Source organism: Dromaius novaehollandiae, chromosome 9 (assembly GCF_036370855.1).
Source record: "Dromaius novaehollandiae isolate bDroNov1 chromosome 9, bDroNov1.hap1, whole genome shotgun sequence".
NCBI classification, from domain to species: domain Eukaryota; kingdom Metazoa; phylum Chordata; class Aves; order Casuariiformes; family Dromaiidae; genus Dromaius; species Dromaius novaehollandiae.
In genome coordinates, this window is record NC_088106.1 from 22,240,001 (window position 1) to 22,262,678 (window position 22,678).

The 22,678-nt window shown below is 44.5% G+C and overlaps 1 protein-coding gene across 2 annotated transcripts in view; it reads left to right on the plus strand.

The window, feature by feature from the left end:
* PAX3 (paired box 3) overlaps positions 1-22,678 on the plus strand; it is a 75,948-nt gene that overhangs the window by 23,903 nt on the left and 29,367 nt on the right. The gene's annotated exons all lie outside the window — the stretch shown is intronic.

Genomic DNA, 22,678 nt, shown 5'->3' on the forward strand with positions numbered 1-22,678 from the left:
GTTCTTTAGCATGTTCCAAATGTGAAGGGCAGCTATTCTTGTTGGTCTTGCAATTCCTGATCTAGCTTAGTATATGCCATTAATACAATATAGTCCATGACCAAAATTGTGACACGTTGCTGTATTTTTAGATGGTGTGCTAACTAAAAAGAGCTATTTGTTTTAAAGAAGGTCTATACAAACTGCAAACTACCTTTGCCCTGCTAGTCAAGAGAGGGTAGTCAACGTGGTCAGCGGTTATTTCCAAAAGTGTGATAATTGTGGCTATTAGTACACGGGTGGGTGTGTTGGACTTGCAGCGGGACTGAGATGCTGGTGGTCCCACCAGGATGCTCTCGGTGCCCGTCCCTGCGGCTGGGCATTGTGCAAGCAGGGAGGTGACGGCCGTGGTGCCGATGTCACGGGTGGACCTGGTTGCGCTGGGCTGGACCCACCAGCAGCTTTGCTGGGGCTGCAGCCTCATGCTCGGGGCGCGCGGGCAGGCGCTGTGAGCCCACCTGCGCAGTCAGCCCTGGTGTCGCGCGGTGCCCTTGCCGGGCTCCTGTTTCATCAGCGATGCAGGTTTGGTTCTGATGCGCCGTCAAGGCGGCAGCTGTGGAGGAGCAGCTGCTCGTGGCTTCCAGGCAGGGCAGTGCGCTGGCCTCGTGTACAGAGCTCGCCGTCAGCATCTAAAGGACAGTGGAGTCAGCTGTGTGCAATACGGGAAATATAAGGGAAATTAATTAGCTAACTTTTTTTTTAATGTAGAAATGTGTTACAAAATGTAACACTTCCAAAATCAGAAGTGTGTCTGATGTTAAAAGAATGGCACAAATTTGGTGTTATTTTACAGCTACTGAAATAAATCTCTGGGATAGATTTTGGAGTTAATCTAAAATTCTAGGATCTTGAATTGTGTTAAAGCAGAATTGCAAATGAGGATAGCTCAAAAAAGCAAAAATTGTTTCTTTAACAGCATTGATGTAGGGATAAACAATTGAGCAGTTTCTGAGGTTGCTCAACGTATGGTCTTCTAATCTCGCACAAGATGCAATGTAACTGTGCTAGTGCTGAAGCTCCTGGTGTGGCATGTTCTGCTGCTTCTGCAGCTCTTCTGCCATTGATGCCTTTCTGCTCTTCTGTTGCTTGTTTTTTCCATAACTACGCTTCTTCCCCGTGTCACCAATGCAGGTTACTTATCCAGTGTTTGTCAGTGCTGAGTTTCCGGGCTGGATGTTGAAGGTCCAAGTTCTTTGCGTTTTGATGAGTGTTGGGGATGTGGAGCTGAGGAGTGGTGACGGGCGCCCTGGTGAGCAAGGTGGTGGTGGGGTGAGGGCAGAGGGGTCGAAAGCACCAGGGCAGGAGGCTCCAGCAAGGCAATGTCTTGCAGCAGGTTATGCTCAGGGTTAGGCTTAGATGTTTGCAATATTAATGAGAAGTCCTTTTTGAAGGATTGAGGCTAAAAACGTGGTCAGTGTTTCTATGGACTGTCTACAACCTTCTTAGTTATGGGAGACACTGGCACAATTCCTAATGTGCATGCACTTATAAAGCACTTTTACACTGTTACGAGTATAGCTAATCCTCTTTCATGGGGGATAGCTCTGCTGCGATAGAACAACCTCGTATTTGTTAACTAAGTTATAATTTCTGTGCCAAGAGAAGCCCAAGTCTATAAATAATAAGACAAAACTTCTAAAGAGGACACCTGTGAACTTGCTGCTTCTGTATACTTGTAGTGTGACTGTAATTGCATTGCAGTACATGTTAAAGTGTCTCATTTTAATTTTATATTCTTGGTATTTTAAAGAGAAAATAGACTCCATAGGTGGGATTAAGAAGCTGAGTAAGTTTTCTTAGTGCAGCCTCATAGGTTTCAAATAACGAAAAACAGTCAGTCAACCAAACAAAATCCCCACGTATTGAAATTTAAAACAAAATATCAGAGACCTTTTGGCAATTAATAAAGCTGAACAGTCACGCGCTTTAACACAATACTGAACGCATTAGCAAAATGCAAACCAATAAGTGATTTAAGTATAAAAATTGTTGTTCCGCAGGCACTGAAATGCAAATCACTGAACGTGTCCTGCCTCAAAAAAAAAATAGGCAAAGTTAACTTGCCGATTCTTTATCCCTTAGTGCAAAGTCAGATGGATTGATTTTTTTTTTTTCCTTAAATACAGTTGTTTCCAGAGGTATAAAACAACTGTGTGTCTTTGGGCTGGGACCGACGGTGAAAGTTTAAGCCAAAAAAAGATTTTTTTTTTATTTACTTTTTCTTTTTTTTGGAGGAAGTGAAGGGAAACGGGAGGAGAGGCTGAGCTGTAGCTCTGCAAAGCTAAACCCCAGGATATTGCGAAGGGTTAATGGCTGTATTAGCACAAGAGGATGTTGGTTGTTTTTTACACATGCAGCCATACTAACTTATTTTCTGCTGTCGGGACGTTAGTGTTGTTTTTATTTGTTTACTCTTGTTTGTTTGAACTAATCACCACTTAAGGAAAAGTCTCTCTGCCTTGCCCTGCCTCCTCTTCACGAAGCGTTTAGCCGTGGTGACCAGTCAGGCATAAAAACGTGCTTATCTGCAAATGAATGGCAGCTCTTTGCTTCATTAAAGCCTCTTTCTCTTCTGGCACTCGCATTGTGACCCTTTGATATTAATTCAAAGGGCAATTAAAGAATGCGGCCCATCTTTGAAGTAAAGCATTCAGGGCAAGGAATGGGATGAACCTGGGACTCTGATGGACTGTGCGCATTCAACAGGCCTTTTCAAGGCAGTTTGAAGTGACTCAAAGAAAATGGGCAGGAGAAGGTCAAAGAGAAAAAAGGGGCTAAAGAAACAGTCTGTATTTGTTCGAAGTATTAGCCAAGCAAACTGCAAATAGCAACAAAATGAAACAGTTAATAGAGCAGCCAGACAGAGGCATGTCAATCACTTAACTTGAACAGCATTGGGCTAACCAAGGCTTCAGTCCACTGTGTTATCTAATTATCTTGGGAAAGCCAGTAGCTGGAAGTAATAGTATTGTATTTCTTTCTGCTTACTGCTCAGAAAAGGTGATAAATACTCACTGCTTCATAATTATTCAACATATATACATAAAGAGTGGGTGGACTGGAGGATTGTAGGCAAGCTGCTAGCAGAAAACCAACAAAAAGCCCTTCCCGATTAACCTGGGACGCAGAATGTGAGCATTAGAGGCTGAAAATCCTCCTAAGGGGTTGCACATGCTGCAAGCGGCGGCATGCATGGCTTCCCCTGGAACAAACCTTAAAGACAAACACATTTACAAACCTACGAGCGCTGCTCTCTCTCCTGCTTCCCTCCCCAAACAGTTTTCAACCGCATACAATGCGAGAGGGCCGGCTTTAAACCACAATAAACAATGAAATTAAGAGCAAGGCTGAAACTCTCCTTAACATATGCTGTCGTACCTACGCACCGTAGCACACATGGTATGAGATTTCTGCGTTATTTTGCCCCGACAGGGTAAATTAAGGACAAAGTTTCAGCCTTTTCTCACAATCTTCTTTGTATTGTTGGTTAAATTAGCTCCATGGGGCTTCATTTTCCACTGGCCTGAATTTACACACATAAAACAAGCACGTGATTTTATTTGCACAAATGGATGTGCCATAAACAGGCATATTTTAGGATTCTGGCTTAAAGAAAGATTCTTGAGTTTATCTTCACAGTTGCATAAAGTTGTCGCCATTACTGAAACAAGGAAATAGTAAAGGAATTGCAATGTGAGAGAAATGTTCCAACCTTGATGCAGAGAATTGTGTAATAACAGACACAGGGAGAGAGGTGTGTGGCGAGAACCGTCTTGAAACGCACACAATTTTGCAGCATTACTCAACTACTTGTATCTTTTTTTAGTGCATAAATGAAATTTGGTTGGAAAAACTGGCTGTTGCTTTTGCGTGGGAGAATCTGCAGGAAGAATTTGTGTTGGAGTTTGAGCCTGATGCTGCAATTGTCTTTGCATAAAAGTAACGTTAGGCTCCAGCGCAGTCCTGTTTGCGTGGAATCCCACTTGCATTAACAAGCCCTAAACCCTATTACAAGATTGGGCTGTACTTTGGGATTTATTGGTATAAAATGGAGAAGAATTTTGTCTCAGAAAGCCCTACACACATGAAATGGACAATATACAATGTGACTTAACGCATGTTAAAATAAATTCTCCATCAACAGCTGGTAATGGTTTATCGTGGGGGAGAAGGCAAAAAATCATTTTTTGTCGCTGTTGTTGAGAAAACAAAAGCATTGGCACAGTCAATTGAAAATCACTTTTTGTTGAGATCTTGCATGCTAAATTTTAACCAGAGGGACTTTTTTTTTCTTTCCCCTGGCTACATTGCACCCTTCTTTGAACTTCACTCTAACAAATAAGCTAAAAGAGTATTCAGTGTGGTTGTGCTTGTATGAAGGATTCTGCCATCACACAAGAAGAAATGTCAACTTTTCTTTTATAGTGGCCACTGAATTTTCTTTTAGAAAGAAGAAAAGAGGAGGAATTCCTATATATGCCAGGCACAGCATAGTTTCAGAGCTCAATACATATTAATAGAAAGAAATAGCGCTATATGAACACTTCACTGTCTAAGAATTCCAGCTGGAATAACTGTATAGAAGCAATGACCTCTTTCTTATTTTGTGCATGTCCCTCCTGGTCTCTGTAGGGTTTTATCTGTAAACCATTGAAGTTAAATCCATTAACTGCTTTTGTTTTTGAAAGGGTTTGGACCAGGCCTCTCAGAGGAGAACTTTATTAATACTAAAGCTTGAGGAGGATAAGGCTTTATAAGGAGCCCTCTGAATGTATCCAGACTGATAAAGTATTGTCACACAACCCTTTACACTGCAGATAGAGAGGATTTCCAGAAAGGGCAGAAACCGCAGGCGATGCCGGCTGCCTTGCTTCCCAGCTCCAGCCGGCCTTGGGGCAGGGGGTCTGGCCGAGGAGGTCCTCTGCCGTGGCGTTGCCTAGCTGCCCTTGTTTCGTTACGTCTCGCTGATTTTAGTCTGCTTCCAAATATCACCTTAACTTCTTTCTTCTGCTGCGAGTGGAAGAGTGCCTGGTGGCAGCCGTGTTTGCCCGAGAAGGGGAGGTTGGAGCGTATCGCAAGGGGCTGATTCGGTGTGTTCTGTGGTAGCGCACCAGCTCGCTAGCTCTGCTAATGTGAAATCTGGAGTGCGGGAGTGAGAAAAGGAAGCGGTAGTTTCCACGTTGCGGACGGAGCACAGAGGGGAAGGCCGGATGGGGTCGGCTGCCAGGCTGTACGGAGTTACGGGCTATCCAGTGCGGGGAGATGGTTTCTTGGAAGCCATTGAATTCAGTGGAAGGGTTTCTCTTTGTTACAGAGTTGAGGGTCTGACCTAAAACCAGGCAATTTCATAAGGAATCTGTGGGGTGGGTTGCCTAGGGCAGGTTTTGTCCATTTTTCTCTTTTCAGTGTCATTGGATGAAGAGCTGAAATACTGAAGGAGAAGGGACTGGAAGGGGCCGTCTGACTCTCTCCTTCGTGTAGCTTCGCTAGGGATTTCTTAGCATTTTTACGCTTTCCTGGCTTGTACAGTGGTAGAAGTATGAGGAAGTTATTCTCGCCTTTTTATTTTTTTTAATTACCCTTACAGCTGGGAAAACACTTTCTATCAAATACACCCTAGAAAATAGAAAGCATTACTGTAAAATGCAGCGGCATGTATTATATATTATTTAAACGTACAAAAACCGGCTTGGTGTTTTAATACCCTATTCTGGGGCAACGCAGAGAGGCAGGCTGGCTGAATCGGTGCTCTAGGTCTGTTAGAGGCCCACTAGCTTCGGAGACCCTCACTCGTTCCTTAGATTTTGGATCTAGACGAAACAAAATCGAGGAAGCTCCGATGCAAGCGCATCGGCTGGCTGCTGCAGGGGCCCAGCCTTGAGCAGTTGCGGATGTCTCTGGTTGTGGTCCCATGGAAACCCATCCCATCTCCCGCTCCAGAGGAGGCATCGAGTGCTCTCTGCAGTAGGTGTCTGCGGAGGACGTGGCAGCCGAGTGCTGCTCGCGCCAGCTCCGGTGCACTGCTTTCATGGCAAAACGTCCATCCTTGGGGCATGGGGAGGCGCTTGGGAGCGCTGAATGTCTCAGCTGGTTTCCCCAACGCCCCCCAAGTCGGCATCTCTCTCACCCCACCGCAGCTAGAAGCTGAATCTGAGTGTGTCTGCCTCTTCTCTTTCCTCGCTGGTTCAACTGCCTGATGTATCCCCTCCCCTTAATTTCCCTATATGCTTGCATTTTGTTGGTTTTTTTGTTTGTTTTTGAGAATGCAGTTAGTAAGGTTTGCTTGGAGCTTCTGGGAAACATTTGCGCTGAGCAAGAAAAGAAAAACCAGAGCAGCTCTAAGGACGTAACATGGTAATTGCTGAGGCGCTGTTGAGTTTTATGAACAAAAATAAAGGCTAGTTGCTTTGTTTTGCCAGAACCCCTCATTTGCCATGTCCCCACGCTCGCTCTCAAGACTGGAAGGCTTTTGTGTGCTGGTGCTGCTTCCTGGACCTCGATCGCTCCAGTGCTGCGTGCGCCGCGTACACGCGATACGTTGTCTAAGCGCTGGGAAGCGCTCGCTCGCTTTGTGCGATCTCTCAGGCCTGATGTAAACCAGGCAGAAGGGCAGCAGTTCCTGCCATAATGTAACATGATTCCGAGAATTAAAAATTTCCATCTCGGAACGTACCAGGAAGCGGGGAACATGCCGCTGCAGACAGGCGTGGTCGGGGCAGGGGGGTCTGCATCCTGCTCCCCAGCATACTCTGTGTGTGTGTGTGTGTATATATGTGTATGTATATATATATATATATGTGTGTATATATATATATATATGTGTGTGTGTGTATATATATATGTATGTGTGTATATATATATATATATAAAAATACATATATATATTTTGCATAGAAGCACAATGATGTTTCCCCTTTCAAGAAATCGGTCTAAAAGTTCCAGGTGCTGGCTAGAAACTGGCACCGAGTGCCTGAGCCAGGAGGCCGGATCCTGCTGGCAGGCCAACTGATGGAAGTTTTGCCACTGTCTTTCGTGGCTGCAGGATCGCGTCTGAAGTGCACTGTAAGGGTATCTGAAAAAAATTCTCAAGTTGCAGAAATGCACAGAGAAATCTGGAAAGCGGTGCAGAAAGGAGGCATTTTAGAAAATGTTATTGTTCATGAGCTGCCTTTCTTTTTAAGGCATTGAGACCCTTGAGTTACTACTGGGACTTTTACAAAGCTTGAAAACAAAGGGTCAAACTCTGAGTATTGTTAGACTTTTTTGCAGCCAGAAAAACTACTAAATGGAATAAATATCTGTTATACCCCAATTCAAATGAAAACAAGTTAAAAATATGAGAGAAGTGCTTAATAAAACATGACCAAAATTAATTATTACTAGAAAATAAGTTTTTTCCATTTGCAAACAATTGGCAGGGTTTAGGAATCAAGTCTGGGGTCAAAGGGTCTTGATGGCCAAGTCAAAGGGCACCCAGAGATGTATATTAATGCATGTCAGCTTCTGGATTCGGAGTCAAGCGGTAGTTCATAAAAGAAACAAGGCATCTTAAGAAGAAGTGTTATTAGCAAACATCGGGTCAAAGTTTATCTTTGGGTCAGTGTGTATGGGAGGGTCGCCCATTCAGCCGCCGGACACAGCGCTCGCCTTGGAGCTGCTGCGCTGCAAGGTGCTGGGGAAAATAGATTTAGCTGGGAAACTTGGAAATCTTGCCAAGTGCTCTTACAAATTGCGAGTTAAACTGAGGCATCCTTAATGGAGAGGGGAGAACGGCGATTGAATTTAAATTTTCGCTTTTTGTTTCATTTTTTTTTCTGTTTAAACTGAAAACTAAACCATACTTTTGTATGGATTCTCAGCAACATCCTTGCACTTCATCCTCGGGCAGTAGAGCCGATGCTGTAGGGGACAAACGTGGCTTTCTTCTGGAAGAGCCGGTGCTGCCAGCATCAGCCCCTTTGATGCGGAGATATTGTAGATCTTCCCATGTGGCTCTTTGTGGAAGTGTTTCCCAAGAAGCGCGTTGAGCAGTTCCTCCCTTTCCAGCGCTCCCGCTGCAGCCCAGCTCTGCTCTTGGCACCGCCGTGGGCGCGGGAGCCCTGGCAGCCGGAGCCAGCGGCGCTCACCCGCGCCGCAGCAAATCCTCACACTCTTTTGTGCTTCGTGGTGTTGACTTGTTTTAGTTCCACGCTAAGATGCTCCCCACTGATGCAAACATACAAAAAAAGATGTGGAGTAAGGCTCTTTAAAATATGGTTATTCTGATGCCTTTTGGAGGTGACTTGCCCGACTTTGTAAAGAGAGCGGTTTAAATGGCGCAACTTTTGGTTGTGCTTTGGGAGGAGGGAAGAGAAGAGCATAACTGTAGGAATAATAAATACGTCTGTTCACTAAAGCTGATTATGTTTGCATTGAATGGTGATTAAAGTATAATGTGCAAAGATAATTGGTTATTTCTGAGAACCAACGTGACTAGAAGTGACAGAAGTGATTATCTGTTAGACTTTTACTTACTCCAAATATTGTAGCCCTGAACTCTGCATTTAGTACGTAACATTATGCACTGGCAAGTCCTAAACTCCAGAGACATCAATTAACATAATGGGAAACCACAGTGCACTCACTTAAACGGTAATGTGCTTGTCACTTTGCAGTGTGGTTACACTAGGACAGCTCTAGCCTCTTAATTAAATGGTTTAGTACTTCTTGCTATCTGAGTTCATGTCATGAATTATATGAAGAAAATCCACCAAAAAAAAAAAAAAAAAGCTCAAGTCATAACAGAGCAGCTTGTGTTTTTTAAATGAAATATGTCTCCTGTCAGACCCAGGCAGCTGGGCTAAACAGATGGTTTTTTGGGAGGGCACCGTGTGCTCTCAAGAAAACTTCCGGGTGGAGTTTCTGGTGGGACCCAGAGGCGAAAGTCCCCATTGGCCACCACAGTGTTTCTGTGGTTCAGATGAGGGGCTCGTTTCTGGGTCCCCTGGGGCAGTGCTGTGACCAGACATCCTTGACTGTCTCTCTCTTTCTCCTTCTATCTGTGTAACTACCCATGTGTTGGGCACAGGATGTTTTGGGAGCATGGAAGAGGCAAGTTCAAAATCTGTGGTTAATGTATGTTTTTTGGGGGGTAGGTGGGTGCTGGTTTTGTCTGTCTGTTTTTAAATACAAAACAGACCTTTCCAAGAGTGGGAATGGAGAAGGAGCTGCTCTAGGACAGGTCGTGTGCTCACTGCTGGTCTTGGAGACACTCCAGGGCACGGTTGGTACCAGGCAAAGGATCCCACCACATCCTCAGCGAGTGCCGTGTCTACTTGTCCTCCCTCTAGACAGATGGTCTTCTCTCTCTTTCTGCTTTCCAGGAAAAACTTGAACAAGATTGTGTTTTTCCTCTAGCATAGACTAGGGGTGGAGTGAGAAAGCTTGGGAGGAGAAATGTGAAATGAGGGGAACAGGAGATATTCTCTTCCTCGCCAAGTCGCAACGATGGGCTGAAAGCATGAAATGACATGAATTAGAAACATGCTCAAGGCAGAACAGCTGAACCTTTCCTGGTTTAATCTCTTACGGCTCCACTGATGTTTATCTGAAAGTCTCTGTTCCTAAATAGGTGCAAAGGCCTCGCAATGAATTGCATGTTACCATAGGAAATCATATTAAAGGGAGTGGATTTGTAGGAGCCTGTAAGTCTTCACTTTTAATGGTAGCTCCATTGAGTTTGATATAAACACGCAAAATGGTTTGCAGGATTGACTTTAATTTTGTTTGTGAGAATATCTGTACTATGAAACTGTGAGTTTAAGCCTTGTAAAACGTTTTGTGTGAGAGCTGGGCCCTGGCGGAGCCCTGCTAATTAACGCTAACTGCATGCTCACCCTGCTTTCCCGGGAACGGCCTTCCGAAATCCTGCTGCCTGCAGCAGGGTGCAAAGTTCAGAAGGCTGAATTGGTGTGAAGGTTGGTTCAGTTTGATGGTGGACTAGAAGAAGATGGACAGGAGAAAGGACAATGGGAATGTTGTTTCCTTCAAGGGCTCAGCAGGATCAAATCGACTTCTAGAAGCATTTTTCCCTTGTCTTTGGTGCAAAAAGTAGCAAAACTAGGCTTTAGGATTATCGGAAGAAAATTAAGAGTTTATCTCACTCCTAGAGAAATCAATGGCAACATTAGTTTATTATAATATGATGCCCACTAATGCAATAAACAATTACTTTAGAAGAGAAAAACAGCTGAATGCCAATTAAGACAAGCATCGGTACGAGAGTGTTCCAGTTTTCCACTGCACAGAGAATGATCTATAGCCAAAGGATTACTTTTGAAATTGTTTTGAATTCTGCCCTTTAATTTATTAAGCGAATCCTTCTTAGAAACTTGATTGCTAATTCACTTTAATTTAAAAAAGCCCCACTGACATCTTTGGATGTATGCAAAGCCTTCGGGGCTCTATAAAACTGTCAATATGGTTGTTAATTTGGGATTCCTTTTTTCCTTATGGCTTAAAACTTAATTGCAAGAGCTGGGAAGATGCCATGGTTTTGGCTTGCAGGGGTTCAAGCAGTGTCTTACAGGTTTCAGCTCCCACTGGAGCTCCTAAGGACCCTGCTACTGCCATGCCAAGTCAGAAAACCTGCCGAAATCTGGGTCAGAGTGGGGGCTTGCCGAAATCTGGTGGGTCCCACCTGGCTTTTCCTCTGGAGTCGGAGATGGATGAGAACCAAGTGCCTTAGTCTCAATGTCCCTCAGCTTTGGGTGGGTCTGGATCCAGATCAGGATCTGAACTTCTTCTGCCTCAGGCTGGTCTCTAATTGAAGCCATGCAAAACCACACATTTCACATGACTTTGATGCAAAACCATAAATAGGCCCATTTTTTGTTCAAAACAAAGTCCAGGCTTGCTTAGAAAGATCACAGACCTTTTGATGAACCTTGACGGTTCCAGGTTGTCAGGAAAATTCAAGTCATCTATATAATAACATCACTGGAGGAAAAGATGTTCATTTTTGTCATTCTTGTTAAATGTGCGACTGTTCTGAGACGGGCAATGACGTTCCGCTCAGTGCAAGCTATTTCAGAAGATGCTCTAGACTCTTTCTTACATGGGCCCTGGTTTTAATTATTTTTCATGTTTTATTTTCAGTAAGCTATAAGAACATGATCAAAAATCCATATGGTACTTAAACCATTTTTGTATCTTATACAGAAAAATATAGGGAGATTTCTGAGCAATAGGAGATTAAGAAAGCAAGATGAAGATGATCACGGAAGCTAGAGCTAGATTCTGTTTTAGTTGAACTACTTTTGCAAGCTGCTTTTTTCTTTCTTTCTCCCCCCCCCGCCCCACCCCAAGTAGTCAAACTGCAAAATGAATCTGGATGTTTGACTTTTTCCTTTCTCTCTCCCCCCCCCCCCTTTTTTTTTTAAGTGCACTCTGTGGAGTAGGAGACTTTCAAGGCATTGCAAGGGTTTTAGCAATACAAATTCTGCTACCTTAACAGAACACCATGACTGTTATTAATTTTAATGGCAGATGCAGGGCTCTGCTTTGAAGATCACAATCTGAGCATTTGCTGTGGAGTTATCCACACCACATATTGGTTAATCCACTTATACATGACGATAGACATTAGAATTAAATGAATGTTGACCAGAGCAGAGTCTGGGTCAAAGTTTATTTAGAAGCAGTTTGGTAAGTGCTCTTAGACCGTGATTTGGAAAGCCTAGCTAGGGGATTTGCATAAAGTGATTGGCACTGAAAACATCAGAAACGTTTCCAGGACATCTGTTGCTTGACCACTTGCTGTTGTTTGTATTACTGTAGTAGGCAGGAGCCCTGCTTATGGCCTAGGAGCTCAATGCGGTAGGTGCTCTCGAGACATTCCTGTGCAGAGGACCTGACGATGCAAGCACAACTAACGTGCAAGGTGTGGTTAGACGTTAAAGCAGAGATGGATGCTGTGGAGCCTGATGGTCAGCAGTGGTTTTGGCGCACGTGTATCCGCGCTGCAGCAGAGGTGTCGATGGCTGTAGCAGATGTTCCTCTGTCCCTTCCTGTCTGATTTGGTGCCCATCCTGGCACTGAGGGTTTTGGGATTCTGCTGTGACCCCAGAGACATGCGACACTGTGTCAGTAGGGACAGAGCAGCACCGATTGTGTAGCTGGCAGCCGATGTTGATGTCTGTGACGTCCCCCCCGCCCCACGTGTCCCTCACAGGGTGGCTTGCCAGCGCCTGGAGAGCACTTGTCCATGCGCCCCTATTCCCCTGGGCAGCGTCCAGCCCGGGACCCTGGGTGTCCGTGCTGCCCTTATCCAGTAGCAGAGAGGAAGCCTCTCGGAAAAGCTGCAAACACTTGTTTCTCGGCTGGTCTCAGTTATTCTTTGCAAACGCGGGAGGCTGTCTGGGAGCAGCAGCTTTTCATTCTTTGTCGTCTCCGCGCTGTGCGGCGTTGGCTCTGCAGGCACCCCTACGCCCGCGCGACCTGCCGGCCTCTGCCCGGCTCTGATCCAGGCTGAGCTCTGGCTTCCCAGTCTGCCTTTACCGCTCTGACGTGGCTCTCGGCAGGATCTGACCCAGAGCAGAGAGAGAATTGCATCTCACAAGCTGTAGGGTGTGCATCGGGCCAAAATTCAGATTCTTTATTTTGCTGTCAAATAAATCTGAAAATAAATAGTTTGCTGGAATTCAATGGCAGATGAATATCTGCGCCCCCCCCCCCCCCCCCCCCCCCCCCTTCCTGGAAGATCCCACCAAAGTGTGTGTTGCTTGCCTGCACAGGTAGGGGAAGGAGGCTCTGCGTTACATGGTTGCACTTCTTCCAGTCCTGCTCGTAGGGGTATTTCTGTTTCAGGCTTGACTTAAGAGGCTAGATAGGGATGTCACCTAAGCAAACTTGAGCTCCTGCTGTAGGACCCGTCACAGTTTTACATGGGGGCAGGTGAATGCTGAGGAGCTTGGAGCTGTGAAAAGTCATCTTTCAAGAAATGCTACTGCTTTTGAATGTGCAGTATTAGGAGGATTTCGATGTTTTCAGGAGAAATTAGAAACAACTAGAACTACTTCTATTATTTCCCCTGAGCAACCTCCCTCATGACATGTTTTACCATAGAGCTATTACGTCACTCTTTCGTTGCTGCTGAGCACGCAGCGCCGTACGTACAGGTCGTTGCGACTGCAGTAACCTCATGTCGCAATACAAGTGGAACAAGCAGAGGTTCGGTTCAACGGAGCTGTAGCGTTGGAAGATGAGCAAGACGAAGCAGAACCCAGAACGTTAATAGTTGGCATCTCGGTCAATCCCAGCTCTTCTCAGATTTCCACTGCCCCCTCACCGTAATGCTGTGGACCTCTGGGAAACAAAGAGAACCTTTGAATAGATGCTGTCAGTTAGCTCTGCGGCCTCGCAACTTAAGAATGCTGATTTTAGAGAGATCTAAGTTTGTAGCTAAGAAACTTTTCTGAATTCGTATGTTTGCGTTTTGGTGAGCTGGTCTATTTTAAAACATTGCAGATCTGTTTGGGACCACTTTCGCTGTTATCTTAAAGGATTTGCCCTTTTTCTGGAGGGTAGAATGATCAGTTTTAATGAAACCATTGATTTTTCAGTGCGTGGGTGATCATCTAACAATGAGCTCCTTTTCATGGTCCAAAAAAAGCACAGGCTGCGTTACTGGCTTCCCCTCTGGAAATAAGGGACTAAAATAAAGGCTGTCTACCTTGTGCCTTCTATCCGTGTGCAAGGAAATTCCTGGTATCTGTGGATGATTGAGGGCTATGTATGAGTCTAAAGGCTCCATTCAAAGCCCACTGAAACCAGTGGGGAGATTTGCGTTTAATATTTGTGGTGAAGACTTAGGTTCCTCAGTGTCCTTTCTGTTGGCATTACTTAATTTTCTCTTAACAAATGTAAGTGCCTATGTTTTTTATCTTGGAGGGGTATGTTATGTATGACTCTAGTGCTTTCTGTTCACACCATCATGTTACTTTGTCACTGAAACTCCAGGAGCCAATGTGTATGTATCATGGCACTGCCTTGTTCTGTCTGGTTGGGATATTAAGGATCCTATAGAAATACCTGTACCTCTACAGGCTTAAAATTGCATTCTTCTCTCTGTTTTCAGGCTAGACAGTTGTTACTGTCAGTCTTGGCAGAAGGTATACTTTGTGCTTGCACATGTGCAGTCACGGTTTGCAGATTATGCACGACTGCATATGCAGTGCACATATGTTCTCTGTATGTAAAGTGTTATAGCAGTACATTTTGGTTGTTGCAAGAATATGTATGTTGAGGATGGTGTATGTAACATATATTCTGTGCTACCTAGGTCTCTGGAAGCTAACAGAGACATCAGAAACACAAATCCACTGACTTGTGCTGGGAAGGATTCAGTTCCAGAGTGCTTAATAATCAGTTAATTTTCTTCTGTCAGGTTTGTCAGCAGATGCAATACTGAGGAACTCTGAGACGTTTTGGCATCCCCTAACACCTTGCTCTGTGCAAGAGTGAAGAACTGTAAGCTCACGTTGGAAACAGCAGGGCAGGGTGAGGTGGCATCAGAATGGGAAATAAGGCGGAGGAGAAGTTGGTGAGAATTGGGGATGTGGCACCTTGGATCGCATGTGTTGGGTTTGGGAAGCTGTAACTGCAGGTGGGACGCAGGGGTTACCCCCTGTGCCTCATGTGTAACAGAGGTGTAGTATTGCATCCATATTGCTTTGCAGCTGTTAATATGTACAGGGTAGATTAGCTAAATGTCCCAAAGTTGCAGCAAATCTATGAGACTGAGCTGGAAACTGGGCAAAGGCGTAAGCCCCAGTCTAGTGTTTTTATTCCTCTACTCAGGCTCTGGAACGTTTTTATTTATTAAAAGGTCTGCTAATACCTCCGAGAAAAAAATCCGTGGATATTCTTATATCCTGCTGTTTGGCACTGAGGCGGAGAAGGATGGGAAATAAATAACATAATTGGTAACAACTTAAACACCATAATTTAAATGACCGATGACAACAAATTGTGCTCCAGCGGCTGGGTTGCTCGTGGCCCTGGCTTGGAGGCTGGGTAATGCTGGCATAGGCAGCCCTTCAATCCCCGGGGAAGCTGGATTGTAAAATAGAGGAAAGGTACCTGCCTATGCCAAAAATGGAAGCAGCCTCATTCGTTAAATAATTTGCCTACTTTTGCCGTACTCTTGGGAAATGTTTCACAGTCAGATTGTTTTGAGAAATGCCTAAAATAATAGCTTTTTTAAAAAAAGTTACAAAATATAAAGCACCACAGTGGAGTCTGCTAAAATTGATATAGCAAAGGCAATAGTTAGTTTTATGTTTTAAATTGGTGTAATTGTGCGAGCATTACGGTAAGTTGTGCTTAACGACCAACCACCTTGCGTTGCGTTCTCCTAGGCGCACGCGTTTCGCTTCTCGTAGTTTTAGACCTCTGTTACTGTCAGAGTTGTACAAAGTGGCTTGATATCAGTTAAACCTTTACCTCACTTACATTCCTGAAAAATTATTCTTTGAAGATAAATAGTAGTGGGGGAGGGAAGAGAAAAAACTTCTTTAAAAAGAGTCGTAGTGTGTTTTGTCATGTTAGTGGCCAGGCAGAGCTTACAGGATATACCAACACGCGTCCAGCCACTTCTGTGTTTTCGTGCTGTGTGTGTGGAGGGATATTTAAGAAAAGAGTCAGTGTGTTTATCTCAAAATACTGTACAGATATACTTTTTCAGGTCCTGGAGCTGCTAATAATTCAGAGACAGAATTATAAAATATATTGTTAATATCTGGTGAGGTTGCAAAGCAGATTTAGGTGTGAATATGTTTAGTCAAATAATTTTTGACTAATGTTAAGTATTCATCAGCAGTCGTTGTTCTTGTAGGTTTTTAAGACTAATAATCTTTCTCATCGTCTTTCTCACTGGACTGAAGAATTACGGACTTTCTTTGGAAATTAAACTCCCTGTTTTTCTTTCGAATGGGTAGCAGGGGCAGCAAGTGTACCTTGCTTCCTTACGAGGGCACCTCGTTGTTAATGAGTAGCATGTGTGCATGTGCCTGGTGCTAGGGCCAGCGGGGCTGGAGGGCTCCGTGGCCGGCAGGACGTTGGTCCCGGGTGGGAGGTGATGGACTTTGTGGTCAGTGTGCCGATGCTTGTGTAGCTGTAGCGGGAGCGACCTGGAGTTACTAACAGATTTGCCTGGAAGATACAAACATTTGGTCGTAGTAGGTAGTATGCTAGAATAATTGGTTACGAGAAAAATAGCTAGTGCAAAAGTTAAGCTTTTTATTGATTAAACCAAAGGTGGGAAAATGAACAATCGTTGGCACTTTTGGCTTTCTTCCACAAAAATACAGCTGTCTGTTTTGCAAGGTAGGGTGATTTGTTGAGGAAACTGGCTATTCATTGATAAAATTTTCTGTTTTGAATAAAATATGGAAATGCATTGACCCTCCCAAATTATAAGAGTGATAGAGACAATCATATCATTCAGTTTAGCTCTACGGCGGGTAAAAGAGGTTTGAGGGGTGGTCTGGCTGCAGCAGTGGGTTTAAAAAGAAATCATAGTCTTGATTTCCCATAGAGGCTTGTGAGGACTCTAATGTTGACATAGAGATGAAACTATATACAACAACTAGCTTTGTCAGTGCTGTTTTGAATCAAGAAAGGTATTAAAATAGGTCCTAGAGCTATAGTTGAAAGATATAAAAAATGCATTCAAACATTCTCAAATTGCTTTATCTTAAATAGTGGTACCATTTTATTTTTTCTTCCAAAAAAGTTTTGGCCATGCTACAAGGTGATCAAAACCAATGAAGCAGTGCAGACCTATTTTTGAAGATTCTTGTAAACTTTTGCCATCTTAAAATGTCCAGTAAGTCTGATCAGCTTGTATAACTGTAGAGGATTTCTTTTGTATGCAGTTATTGCAAAGGATTGAACCAAATATAATTTATAGGGTTTTTTTTCCTTCTGAAGACTCTACACTGCCTACTCAGTGTGAGATTGCTCTGACAGCTCAATTATTTGCAATGCTTTTAACCTGCTAGTACAGTCTCATTACTTATCCAGAGACTCCTTCATTTGCTTTATTTCAGTTCTCAAGTGAAAAAATTCCATCTCCCAGTGTACTCAGTGTTTTTAGTCTTAATTGGTTACCATTCAGCTTTTTCATCAGCTGATACTGCCTTAAAGACATGATACCAATGCTTTCTTAATATGTTCTGGGCATTGTACAAGAGAGATTTAGTTTTACTCTTAAGTCTGTGCTTTGTGTCAAAGTATTGCCCAAAATGTCAGTTCTCAAAGGTGGTTGTCAGCAAACTTCATTTGGACTTGAGTATTTTTATCTCCTTCACCTTTTTTTGAAATACAGGAGGCAAAATCGTTCTTTTATGTTGAGTCTGGAAATTTTTGCTTGCAATTTCCTTTTTAAATTTTTTTAATTTTTTTTTTTTTATTTTTAAGTGAGAAGACAAGATGTTGCAATGCTTAAATACCAAGGCTCATGTTATTGGTGTTACTGGGGCTGCTCCCTATGGGAAGATTTGGAAAAGCCCTGGCACACGGGCACTTGTGGGCTCCCAGTGGAAGGCAGCCAGACTCGTGTCCGCCTCTGCGGCCCGTAGGTGGCACTTAGGGATATGGGATGAAATGGCTCCGAGTCCGATGTGAGGGTTGGATCTGAGAGCTTTATCGTAGCTGGGGGTTATCATAGTACCTTCTCTTTTATGTGAACTTCTGCTCTCTCCTAAGCGTGATATGAGACACTGGGCGAGGGTGCCAACCCCCTGGCAGCCTTTAAAAGCACAGGACTGCCCTGGTTTTATCAAATCACATTATTTTTGTTTCAAGTAGTGCAGTTGCCCACATAAATCCGGCTGAGGATCAGCCTTGCCCTGGTCTATTGGACTGAGTCCGGAGAGAGGGACCCATTTCCCTGTCCACCCTTAAGCAGGTTTCCTGGGTTGTGGACTCAAGCGTTCGGTCGTGAGCGAGTGCACGTGTGTGTGCACGCTACCTATACGATGAAATCAAAATCCTCACTGCAGTTGCTTTTTTAGTTTGCAGTATAAAATAATAATAATTCCCCATGCAAATTTACAGCAGTGAAACCTGTGTGTGGGATCAGGCCCAAGTACAAAGCTGTTAAGTACTTTAACGTTACTTGTATCAACAAAACAAATCTCCCTTTGGAAGAGAAGGCAGTGGAATAAGAAGAGATTTTTGTAGTTGTTGCATTTGCCGTTTCCTCTTCCCTTCCTTTCACTCTGGAAATTCTTCGTCCTTTCATGCTCAGCTGAGAATTAGCCATTTCTTCTTAGTACTGGCGATGCAGTCTTTGATATTTAAACTGCAATGTGTTCCTTTTTGATGCTCTGTGGTTTTGAATGAAGTACATGCTAGCAGATTAATGGTGCAGAACAGTTAGACGCTGGCTGCTTTTTTCCTTTCCATATTATTTCATCATTCTGGAAAAAAATATATAATTTTAAAAGAAGAGACTATGAATTGTCTATTGTTGGTGCGGTGAAATTGTTTTCACAGTGTTGTCATTCTCTTCTGAGTTGAAATTGTTGAATAGCTATGAGCTGTCACATTTTTGTAAGTTATAACTGCATCAAGCTGTGCTGACAAAACGTCCCTGCGTAACTGTTAATATGCATTGTCATTTTAAGCATGAAACAGTTTAGCTAATGATTTATCTCTTATAATGCAGCACTTGGGGCAGCTGTATGATTTGTCTCTTTAGCAAGTCAAGTAATTTCTTTAACAAAATGTTAAGCACAGATGGGCCATAGGCTGTCAGTTAACCATTATTGTGCATGCATCTGCTTGCCTTCAATGCACTGTTTTATGTATTCAGCCACTTACTTAGGCAGAGCCCTCTGAAAAGCGGAACCTACTCTGATTGGCAAATAAAATGTTCATTTGTCTCTTCTTCCTATTGTTTTGTTTTGGTAACACATGTCAGCAGCTCAATTACCCAGTTCATTAACAGCTCCCAATGGACATGATGGCCAACCCATGATAAGGAGGGCGATTGTGGCACATATGGTCAATAATAGCCTGTCTCTTGGTAATTGTAAATAAAAGTCACCGTTGGCCGTTTGCTTTTACTGCCGCTACCGTTTTCCTTTTCGCTCTGCTGTACAAAGCACATTTCTCAGTGTGAATCAGTCCAAATAAGATAAAAATACCGTGCACTGCTCAAGAATATCACTTTTATCGCTGCTCTGGCTGTGTTTTCCCTCCTGTGCTGACTCTCCGCGCAGGAGAGCGCTTTTTGGATTCCCTTAACCGAAGAATTACTTTTATCAATCAGTTTACTTAAACAGCAACATATTTTCTTCCCATTTCTCTCATTCTCTTACTGAAGACTTTTATGAAGTGCCTGTGGAGTTTAAAAAAGCCATTTACAATGTTTTTGTAAGTATGCCCTTTGCAAACAGCAGCCGTTTTCAAAGGGGTAATTGAAGTGTGACTTAATCCTTGTTAGATGAGCGATATTCATGTCTAGAACAGAGGGTTGCTTTTGGGTTTTGTTTCTTGTTTTTTAATGCATCATAGTGAAAATGCTTGTAAAAAGGGCTAAAAGCAACTCTTCTAGTTGTTGTATTTCACATTGTACTAGGTATTCCTTTGCTTTTAGCAAGATAGAGCATTGTTTGTCACATACTTTCTGATCCTAAACTTTCACTTTTTTTTTTTTTGTAGCAAGGAAATAGGACCTTGCATTAGCATGTTTAATTTTAAACCCACCAATAAATCTTTCGGAATTTCGTTTTGTTTTTACATTTTTTTTTAAATCTGTTTTTCCTTTTTCTCGCAGTCAAAGTAGAGGAAGGAGCCAGATTGCAAACAATTTCCATGGAAAACAGCTTTTGGGCTGTGACCCGGTGGGTGACATTTGGGGTACCCCCAACTCCCCCCATCCTTTTCCCTTGTTAAAAAAAAATCACGACGAAGCACAGAAAGCAAACAGTGAATCGGATAAAATGGCAGCTCGGAAACCTGGTAAGCTTGCCAAAAGTGTTGTGGTCAGAGACCTAACGTTTGGGGTGCTTTTCTAAGCTTTGGAACATGCCTTATCTTAAATAAACACGGAGCTCAACCGAGAGCCTGAAACGCCTCACAGGTGGCTGCATCGTGGCTTTAGACCCCGTGAACCGGTCCCCCGCTGCCTGCCATATTCATAACCAATCTGTAGTCTCCACCCCGGGTTGCGGGCACTCGGGGAGTTGTTGAGTGTCAGAGTTTATTTGCGCTATTTTGATTAGCCCCGACCTGGCAGGGCGCGTTTTCTTTTTAATGGCCCCTCGCTGTGAGCTGGCCGTTTCGGAGGAGGAGCGAGGAGCCGTGTTTCTCCAGGCAAAACGGCGCTGGCGGCGACTCCGGAGCCGTGATTACACTGTGTGCACGCAAATACGAAGCTGCGCTTAACGGGGAACGTGCTGGGGGGGAGGCGCGAGAGGCGGCAGCGCGGGGACGTTAGCTGGAAATTAAGATGCTGTTTTATTTTCCTGTGGACTAGGTTTTGAGGACAGAAAGGGTGCTTTTCTAGGCTGTCAACTGCTAAAATGCCAGCTGCTGAGAGCCTGCCCTGGGACAACAGTGCTTGGAAAAGGAGGGTATTGCTCGGCTCCCCGCTGCTCCTAGCAAACCAGCTCGGCAGATTGATGTGGAAAATGCCCAGGATGAGCCTGCAGCCCAGCTCCTAGGCTGCTTTCCCCCTTTTCCCCTCTTTTCTGCCCTTTGTCTGTGCTGTCACCGCAGCCACAGGCGAGCCCCGTTCCCTTTCCTGCGGGGCGCGAGTCTCGGAGGGGAGCCCCGGGGTGCCCCCGCTGTGCGTGGGGCTGCTCCCCCCGCCGTCCCCCGGCTGGCTTTGTGCCTCCCGCGGGCGCCGGGCAGGTGTCCCGCCCTCAATGCGGCCCGGCCCCGCTGATGGATGCCACAGATGGAGCGTGGAAATCGGCCGAATGGGCCCCCGCCGCAGGCCGTTTCTTAGGGCCCGACAAAAGCCGCCGGAGCGGTCGGCAGCACCCCCCGGCTCACAACGGGGGGGCGGCGTTGGGGGGCGGCAGCCCCCGGCCCTCCCCGCGCGGCACCCGAGCCAACACGCTCGAGGTCGCCCGGCGGGAGCAGCGGTGGCGGGCGCGCGGTCCCCGGCCGCGGCCGGTGCACTGCCAGAGGTGGAGGTGCCCCGTTACCGCCTCCCCGGGAGAGATCCTGCTACGTTAGCCCCGCGTAAAGAGTTAAAAAGAAGCAGCAAGTGTAACTGCCAGAGAACCCAGCAGCAGCAGCCCCGGAGAGGTTTGCTACCTCACTTTAGAGACCTCCGCAGGTAGACAAAACACAGTGAGGGCAGCCCCCAGGCTACTATGCCCTGAAGAAAAGCCCACATAATATTTTATGGGATGATTTTACAGCGACTGGATGGTTGCCAGCACAGTTTGACCTCTGCAGGTCTGCAGAAAGACAGCCCTCCTTTCCTAGGTTTATGAAGCGCCTTGTGCTGCCTCCATAATACAGGGTTTTTAAATGGTTGTCATGTTTTTGTTATTTAATTATTCAAATTAAATGTCTTGCTGAGAGCAAAAACAATGCGCAGAACGACCTCTTGCGAGTTGTTCTGTTGTTGGGTTTTCGCCTCGACATGTCTCTCTGCGATGTTTGGAAAATTGCAGGATTCCAGGCGGCCAAATGCCTACGAAACGGAGCAAAGGTTTGCTTGCGTGTAATGGAGGTAACTAGGACGAAGCATTTCCTCGGGCCACCAAATGGGTCATGAGGGGTTAAGAGACAAATAATTGCTCTTTAATTCTGTAATGCTGTCTTTAATTAAACTTCCTGGCTTGGCTACTGGTCGTGCTTTTGGACTCTTCTCCCATTTTGGTGTGCGTGGCGAGGAGGGAACCTCTGATCCGGAGGGTCTGGCCGTTATCTTCTAGGGCACCGGCAAGTCTCCCTCTCTGCTGTGTATCGCTCGAGAGCTCGGAGCATTCAGATCATTAGGACAACCGTAAAGGTTAGCTATTATGTCGCGTGTCTGGGAGACAGGGAGAGATAGAAATCATCCCGGCTAAAATCTGACCCCCTTTTCCTGTGTTCAACAGTAGCTTGTGAAAGATGGTCATGCTCTGGAAATCAGTGGACCTATGAGTGAGATGCTGCCCAACAAAAAGGGTAACAAAGTGTGGCTATATGAGCACACATAAATACCGCTCTCTAAGGGCTGAGGTATGTTCATTTTATGTGCTTAGCCATATAGTCTGATAGTCTTCTCACCTATTAAAAAAGAAAAAAAATTAATAATAATATTTTAATAGGGAAGATAAGAATAAAAACTTACATGAAACTAGTAATCTTTAAAAAGACTTCATAAGAAATAAGTGTAGTCTGTAGCACAGACATGTTGCTGTCATTTGAGATTACATTCATATGATTTTAATATTGCAGATCAGATAAGATGAAGGAACTCAATATTTTCAGTAAATCTGCACCGAGTAGCCAGGCCTGGAGAAGGATAATGCTGATGAAATCAGATGGTTATGAAAGCCATTTAATTGGATACGCCTTTTCTCCCTACTTTAGTTTTATTACTTTATCTCTAAATGTTTGTATTTGTATTAGACATACTGTCCTG